The sequence below is a fragment of the Dromiciops gliroides genome, chromosome 3 (assembly GCF_019393635.1).
Source record: "Dromiciops gliroides isolate mDroGli1 chromosome 3, mDroGli1.pri, whole genome shotgun sequence".
Taxonomy (NCBI): domain Eukaryota; kingdom Metazoa; phylum Chordata; class Mammalia; order Microbiotheria; family Microbiotheriidae; genus Dromiciops; species Dromiciops gliroides.
In genome coordinates, this window is record NC_057863.1 from 236,519,772 (window position 1) to 236,529,076 (window position 9,305).

Consider the following 9,305-nt stretch of genomic DNA (forward strand, 5'->3'; position numbering starts at 1 on the left):
TGACAAGCATTTTATTCATTCAGCCTAAGATTTAGTAGACTATTCTTGCCATATTTGTATCCTAGAATGACACTCTACTTTCAACCTATCTAAATTTCCATATTCTTGTCATCTTGGCCATTTGAGCTGACCCCAGTATCACATATATGACATATGTTTAACTTTTGGGAAAAAGACCTTCAGTCACTCTGTGTTTATATGTGGGAAAGGAAAGGAAATTAGAACCAGCTGTGACATAGATTATTATCCAGAAGAAGCTACAATGATTTGTCAAATTCAATATATTTTTTTTGAGTATATATTTAAATTAAACAATGTACCTAGCTGGTTCAGTGGATAGAGCTCTGGGCCTGGAGTCAGGAATGCCTAAGTTCAAATCTGGCCTAATACCTACTAGCTGTGTGACTCTGGGCAATTCACTTAACCTCTTTTTGCTTTAATACACTGGAGAAAATTGAAAACCATTTTTGTATCTTTGCCAAGAAAACCCTGTGGGCAGTTTTGGCATGATATGGTTCATGAGTTTAAGAAGAATTCTTCATAACTGAATGACTAACAAACAACAATTTATATTAATAGTATAGAGCCTTTTCCTGAATTTGCTGTAGGAAAAAGTTATTAATCCCTTTCCTTTTTTTTGGTCTTTTTTTTTGGCAGGGCAATGAGGGTTAAGTCACTTGCCCAGGGTCACAAAGCTAGTAAATGTCAAGTGTCTGAGGCCGTATTTGAACTCAGGTCCTCCTGAATCCAGGGCTGGTGCTTTATCCACTCGCACCACCTAGCTGCCCCATTAATCTCTTTCTAACAAGTGCTGGTAGTAACTCATGAGCTCCCCTCCAGCTCTGTTGAGCAAGTGAATGGTTGAAGCCAAATAAATGACTTTCCATAAGAACAGTGGATGGAGTGTGATAGATGATACATGGCTAATACACTCCTAGATACTAGATCCTTCTATTTCCACCTGGGATTTAGAAATAGGGGGAAGGGAGGAGCTCCTGACTTCAAGAGATGAAGTTTCTTGGTGGCATCACACCCAGTCTTACAACAGATAAGTCTTATGAGTCAGGAGAACAAGCAGAGGTAGGCTGATAATTGTTTAATAATCCAGCTATCAAAAGGAAAACAAGAATGTACGTCACTTTTTAAATTTGCAGTACTAAGATTTTGTCCATCACCTCTTTAAGTCTAAATGATCAACCAAACTATACAATCAACACTGATTTATAGTGTTTGCCAATTTCTGAAGTTGTAAATATTCATAGCAAAAATTAAAAAATTAATTTTTGAAAGTCAATATAAGTTGTTTCCAGCACAGCTTTGAGGCAAAGTCAGATGGATATACCCTTCAATGCTATCAGCTGAATCATTAAGCTAGGTCACTTTGCTCTTGCAAAGTTAAGGATGTTGTCCAGTGCTCCAGCATCAATTAGGATTAGGTTCTGGAGAACCCCGTGATGAGGGATATTTATCTCTTAATGAATGAAAAAACAAATAATAAAAAAAATCACTTATTAAGCATATATTAGTGTGCTAGGCACTTTTTTAGGCATTAGTGATATATTAATAAAAATGAGTCAGTCTGTGCCTTCAAGAACTTACATATCTTACAGGGGTTCACTTCCCTGTTAGGATTACTTATCTAATAGATGCCTAGATGTAATGGGAAGCATGAGCTGGGGATGGATCAATATAACTGGTCTACCAAGTAATTATTGAAGGGATGGAACAGGGCATCTGATACATCATCATAGAGTTCTCACATATGCCCACACCTTTGATTTTTGAGGCTCAATATTCTTTGTAATATCCTAGATTAAAATATATCATTCCCTATCAAAACTCTTAGATATTCTGGATATGAAGATTTGCAGTGTTGGAGAATAATGAATATACCAGACCTTCACTAAAGATCTCTTAGTGTCTTTAACAATTCTTTGTTTTCTATCAGAAATGGCATTTCCATATGAGATAGCATGGTCTCATAGCTTCAGGGGCAGGCATCTGATATTCTCCTATGATGGGTAAGGAGGTCCTGAATGGGGAGTTATAATTATAGCCTCCCCTCAGCAAAGAAGTCATCAGTTTCAAGAGTATTCTCTAAAGAATTTTTTCATACATATTTCTCTTTACAACCAAGAACATTAAGGAGGTTCATTGAGTGGCACGTACGTTGGGGAACCTGACTTTTCGCCTATAAGAACACATGGATCTCTTCCTTTAATGTTGTTATCTCCTCTCCAAAACAAGCCATTTGGAAGCTGTTCTAGCTCTACTTTATCCAAAACTTGCTCCCTCTAATCCATCATATAAACATAGAGTATGAGAGCAGTGGCATAACTTGTTATTTGGTCTCAGGTGCTTAGCATAATGCTTGAACATAGTAGATACTTAATAAATTATTATCAACTTGATTTATAGAGGGGAAGAAGAAAATGGATTGTCTGCTTTGTGTATAGAAAGAAGGAAAGAGAGGTAAAGAAAATGAAAGGAAGAGGAAGGGAAGGGAAGGGAAGGGAAGGGAAGGGAAGGGAAGGGAAGGGAAGGGAAGGGAAGGGAAGGGAAGGGAAGGGAAGGGAAGGGAAGGGAAGGGAAGGGAAGGGAAGGGAAGGGAAGGGAAGGGAAGGGAAGGGAAGGGAAGGGAAGGGAAGGGAAGGGAAGGGAAGGGAAGGGAAGGGAAGGGAAGGGAAGGGAAGGGAAGGGAAGGGAAGGGAAGGGAAGGGAAGGGAAGGGAAGGGAAGGGAAGGAAAAAGGGATCCTGCTCATAACCAATTGATTAACTTCTGTCACTGATCATGTGAAAAGGTGAGTATCCTGATATTATAAAAAGCTGATAATAGCTGAAGGAAAAGAACAAGACAAACTTAGAGGCCAAGTTAGCAAAGTCATAGTGACTTGATGTCAGGAGGATAATTCAAAATGGGGAAGAAAGTCAATGGGCTATGTATGGTTCAGTAACCATAAAGAATTAGCAGTGGATCTGGCTACAGTTTTAACTCAGTACCGGCATCCTATCTTCAACCTAATAAGATGACCAAGAATTGCCATTAAAACAACAATGTCCACAATTACATGACTATTGCTCTACCACTCACTTGACCTTAATAAAGTCTACTGCAATTCAAATATGAGGAGCAATTTATGAGTAGAGTTTAGCAGAGGAAATTGTCAGTATATCCAGACTTGGAGTTCACAAAATGAAAGGACATTAAGTCCACACATTAAAGAAAAAATACACCTTTAGTATTTATTTTGATGTTGTTTAATTATAGGGATAGCTGCAATTTGTAATTTTAATTATAATGGCAATTTCTCCAATGTGTAATTGGAATAATTTGCCAGGTAATTCAAAGCTCATTTTTGTAAAGATATGAGGAGAATAAACTTTTTATGGCACTTTGAAATTGCTAATTTGTTAATTTACATGTCTAGAATCAAACTTTGTTCTTGATCTCAGGGGCATTTGCTAAAGTAATCAAATTTTGAACCAAATAAGTGTAGAGAAGGAATTCAGCGATCCTCACCTCCCTTTGTTTAGCATAAGAACATATATGAAAGATGTCCCCTCCCCTTAAGTTTTAATTAGGGGACCTAGAATTGTTTCATAATGCCTAGAGATAACAACATGGAAATATCCATTAGATTTTCCTTGAAAAGATAAGCAAAAATAATAAAAATTAGGCCTATTATATAGTAAGTAAGCATATGATTCCCTCAAATGGGATAGATATGTTAAGAGAAAATTAAAAAAAAAAAAGGAAAGGAAAAGTAGATTGACTAGAAGAGAAACGAATGAAGAAAGAAAAAGCTAGGATCTACTGAGGGACAAAACTGATTAATGAGTGACAGGCTGTAAGACAGAAAGACCAGTGGATGGAATATGGAAACTTGAGCCAGGAAGGAATTGGATGGAATCTTGCCCCTAAATAGTTGCTAGCAGAAGTCACTTAATCTCTCTTAAATTAATTTTTCTCAATATAATATATTAACTAATTAGTTATGTTGACTATTCTAAAAATGTAATTATTTCAATTAAAAATCATTTATTTTCTTTACCTGCCTCCTACTCTCTATTATAAAAAGAAAAAGAAAACCATACTAACAAATATGCATAGTCGAGCAAAACAAATTCTTTCAGTGGTAATGTATACATGTACTATGATTTTTCCAGGAAGCAGGTAACATATTCTGTTATTGATCTTCTCTAACAATTGTTGGTCATTATGATTGGAGATATCAAGTCTTTCAAGGTTATTTGCCTTTACAATGCTGTCATTATTGTTTAACTTATTTTCCTAGTTCTACTCACTTCATACAAATCAACTGATAATAATCACACTTACCTCATGGGGTTATTCTGAGACTTTACTAAGACAATATATGAACAATACTTCACAAACCTTAAACAACTATGTTACTGCATGTGATTACTGTAATTTTTGAAAATGGCAGGGAAGAAATGTCAGTATGGAATAGTAGACAGATTTCTGAAGTTAGAGTCAAGAAAACCTGAATCGCAAATTTACCTCTGGCACAATGATTTTGTGACCATGGACAAGACATAAAAACACTCTGGGAGGGGCAGCTAGGTGGCGCAGTGGATAGAGCACTGGCCCTGGATTCAGGAGGACCTGAGTTCAAATCCGACCTCAGACACTTGACACTTGCTAGCTGTGTGACCCTGGGCAAGTCACATAACCCTATTTCTGGTTCTATTTGTTTTGTAGGAAGTATAGGTACGAAAACTATACATTAATTTTCAACACTTACTTGTGGCTGGTCTTAATCTTCTACCCTTGCACATGCACAATCTGTTTCCCCAGTCCAGCCTCCCCAACTCCCCCTTCCTCTTTCCTGGTGCTGAGTGCGCATTCGCAAGGCTCCAGTCTGCATCTTCCCGGCATCCTTCCGTGTTGTGCAGGAACCATAGAAGTGCTCCGTGGACAGGCCGCAACGTGGCTGCATCAGCTGCCCCGGCTGTTCAGGTGATGTAGATGGAGGAGGTGGAAGTCGCTGTCTCTGGACCCGTAGGACTGGGAGCGGAAGGCATGGGCGTTGGTGGCAGCTTAGTGGCCGAGGGGCTCGGGGCTGGGCTCACCTCCATGGGGGAGGCGTTCGGCGGGGAGCCAGGCCCAGAGTCGGAGGACTTTGAGTGCAGCACGCACTGCTCGGAGCTTTTGTGGTGACAGAATGAGTAGCGGCGCCAGGGCCTCTACTGAGACATCACATTGTGCTTTGGCGGCGCGGTCAGCCGCGAGTTCCAGACCCACCACTCTGTGCTGGCTGCAGCCACGGAGTACTTCACACCCCTGCTCTCAGGCCAGTTTTCCGAATCTCGCTCAGGCTGTGTGGAGATGCATAAATGGACCTCCGAGCCCGACACGGTGGAGGCTGTCATCGAATACATGTACACCGGCCGCCGCATCCGTGTCAGCACCACTAGCATCCACGAGGTGTTGGAACTGACCGACAGGTTCTTAGTAATTCGTTTAAAAGAATTTTGTGGAGAATTTCTCAAGAAAAAACTCAATCTCTCAAATTGTGTGGCTATTCACAGTTTAACCCATATGTACACCCTGAGCCAACTTGCTCTGAAAGCTGCAGATATATAAGGAGGAATTTTTATAAAGTGATCCAGGATGAAGAATTCTACACTTTACTTTTTCTTCTCACTCGAGACTGGTTTTCAGATTTGGAAATTACAGTTGATTCAGAAGAGGTTCTCTTTGAAACTTTTGAAGTGGGTTCAGAGAAATGCTGAAGAGAGGGAGCACTACTTTAAAGAACTTTTTTAAATTGCTTAGGATATCACAGATGAAACCTACTTATCTTACATGGAATGTCAAGTCAGAAAGGCTGGTGTCCATTAATGAAGTTTGTGTCAAATTAATTTCTGATGCTGTGGAAAGCCATGCTCTAAGAGCGGAGAATTTGCAGTCTGGTAATTTGCAGCATTCAGTGTCACCTATTGGATTACTCCCAAGGTATGGACAAAACATGGATGTGATTATGGTAATCGGTGCCACATATTCATAATCACCTGGATGGACATGCTGTTGCAGTGACAGACTCTTAGATATATGTTGCTGGGTCAGTGGAACCAGGATTTGCCAAAACTGCGGAAAGGTATAATCCAAATAGAAACATGTGGGAGCAAGTTTATAATTTAATGACAAGGAAGCATTCTTTTGGCCTCACAGAAGTAAAGGGAAAACTGTATAGTATTGGAGGACATGGCAACTTTAGTCCTGGTTTTAAAGATGTAAACTGTATATAATCCTGATCAAGATAAATGGCACAACTTGGAGTCAGCACCAAAGATTCTTCGTGATGTCAAAGCAGTCACCATAGAAGAAAGATTTGTGTACATTGCTGCCCCTACTCCTGTGGACAGTGACAGTGAAGATGGATTAAGGTCTATCATTACCCGCTATGATAAAGAGACTGGGCAGTGGCAAGATGTGGACTCCTTGCCACTTATTGACAATTACTGCTTTTTCCAGATGTCTGTAGCCAGTATGAACTTCTATCAGACAGCCTCATGCTGTCCGAAGAATTACCCTTTGGATAACGAAAAGGCAAAGAGAAAAATCTTTAGCCGAGTATCTGATGAGATCCTTGAAAGCTTACCTCCAGAAGTCCTTAGCATAGAAGGAGCAGCTATTTTCTATTACAAAGACGATGTTTTCATTATTGGGGGTTAGAAAAACAGTAATGATATTGACAAGCAATATCAAAAAGAAGCCTATCGTTATTGTGATGAGAGAAAGCGGTGGATGCTCCTTCCTCCCATGCCACAACCTCGTTGTAGAGCAACTGCTTACCATGTGAGAATCCCCTACCTGTGTTTGCATGGTAGCCAGAGATACCCCATGCCCCAAAATTTAATGTGACAGAAGGACAGAATACAACAGATGCTAGAAATACATCAACATGCACTAAGTATGTGGAGGATGCCACGCACTCAGATTGAATGCTAGGTCTTGTTTCCTGTCTACAGTAACCACTGTTTCAGTGAAGCTAACCACATACAGTCTTAACATTGAAAGAAAGTAGTATGCTAGCAACTCAGATTTGTACTTGAATTGGTAGATGTTTTTATCCAATGTAAAAGAACTGGGAAACTGAAACACAATAGATGGGTGTGTAATGTGAGCATTTGGGATAGTTTGCTTCTTTGTCCTTTAAATGTGCATATAATAGCCAGGTTAAATAAGATTTTGCTGTTTGTGAAGAAAGTCAAATATCATCACTTAACTATTCTCTATCATCCCAACTTCCTTCATTTTAAGGACTTCTAGTTGATGTGTGCTTTCTTAAGAACCAGTTTTATTTGCATTTTTCTTATGTTACTTTTAATCTTTTCCTAAATGGTTAAATTTAAAGGGAAGATTAGTGTCTATGCACTTAGTTTTCTTATGGAGGAAGCATGTGCAATAGTCTGGCAGACTGAAATTTTAAAGGGAAAGCACAATTTTTCAGTAAGAGATGACTACTTGGAGTAGGGATTATTAGTAGAAAATTCACAAACACACACACACACACACACACACATATATATAATATTTTTTGAACTTTTAACATTTGTTTGTCAAATACTCACTAATTTGGTGAAAGCAGTTGGCAAAAAAAGTCACTTATTCTGTTTTCTTAGTTATGTACATACAGAGAAAGTTCTATACATGGAAACAACACAAGTTGGTATAAACTGAAAAAATATTTCGTGACACTATAAAAGTCAGGCATTTGAGAAGTTAAAGAACTTATATTTTCAGAGGTTGCAAGTATAGTTTAGAATAAGTTTGATAATGTAAATATGCCTGTGACAATCAGCATCTAATGCCTTCAATTCTGATTCTCTGTTGTGCAAATTATATGGTTTGTTCCACATCATTCCTTTATAAGAGGTACATACAGGTTTTGGTTTTGGTTTTTAAATGAGAAGTAAAATTTTAGGCTATAATTACTACTGAAAGGCCTTAACCTGTGCCCAACATTTCTAATCTTAATTTAATCAGTTGCCATAGACTGAGTGAAAATCTTGCCTGAGACTAAAATACCAAATTTGGGTTTATTATTTTGACCTTTTGAAATTGTCACTGTAGCTCATTTTTAAATTTTATATTCTTTATTACTTATTCTTCCTGTCTTTTTGTTAAATTCAATTCACTATCTTATTCTCTAAAATAAAACTCCTTTTATGTAGAATAGTACTTAGGTTGGTCTCTTACTGAATAATAGAACAGGTTTAGTTTCCATTATGGTATCAGGCTAGTGGTTAAGTCAGTGATCCCAGTGCAACTCTTTCTTCTGAGAGAATTTTTGGGTCTGGAGGACTGTAGTTTTGTAGTCTACGTTTCAGATCAGCAGTGATCCATGAAGTCAAAAGCTGCCAAAAAGACGGTTGTTAGCCAATAACACCTCATAGAAGTTTCCCATCAATTTCAGTGTTTTTCCAATACATCATATGGTTCAGTAAAACCAGTATCTTTACTTAGGTATATGAGGTTTCAAACATGAAAAGAAAATAACACAGCTAGAAATGTGGGGTATCCAGTTAGTTGTATGAAAGTTAATATCTGGTTTAGAAGCCAAGTACTTAGATTTGTGTTTAAAGATATTTTAAATTTCAAACTTAATTTTCTAGATTAGGGTGTTTTTGGTGATTCAAATAGAATCTCCTTTTAATCTTCTTAAGATTGGGAAAGACTATAAACTTGTAGTAAAAAGTAGCATGCATTCTGGTAAGCCACAGTTGAATTAATCTGGCTTGGTTTGTGGAAGGTGTCTAAGATTTAAGACAGTATCACATTACATGAAGTTTCTAACACTTATTGAATAGACTAGGCCTCACTTACCCAGGTCCCTTTACTTGATTTTTTAAAATTCAAATTACTTTTTCTTTTTACTCCCTCCTATTCTTTAGAAAGTATAGTAGGCCTTTTACTTGTGATATTGGAGTGGCCAATTTATCTCAAGCCTTCCAAAACAATCACAGGATTATTTGTGAAGAAGGATGTCATCCACATTTAAATGATGTTTTAAAAATTAAGATTCTAGTCTTGTTAACAAAAATTTTTCATTTGAATTGAAACTTGTCATTTTCCAATTTAGCAGGCAGGCAGCCTAGGCCACAGAAGGGTAAGTCCTTCATTTGCATGGTCTGTGCAGGTTTTCCTGACTCTTGCATTTACCTTCTAATAATCAGATTTGAAATTCACATTTGTTATTTTTTACATTAGTTTGTGTTGCTGGAATATTGTGACTAACCTATTAAGGAGAGAAACCAAATTTCCTTAAATCTGTTC

At 37.9% G+C, this 9,305-nt stretch overlaps 1 pseudogene; it reads left to right on the forward strand.

Moving 5' to 3' along the window:
- The first annotated feature begins 4,799 nt into the window (after positions 1-4,799).
- LOC122747400 lies at positions 4,800-6,977 on the forward strand (annotated as a pseudogene).
- Positions 6,978-9,305: the final 2,328 nt, after the last annotated feature.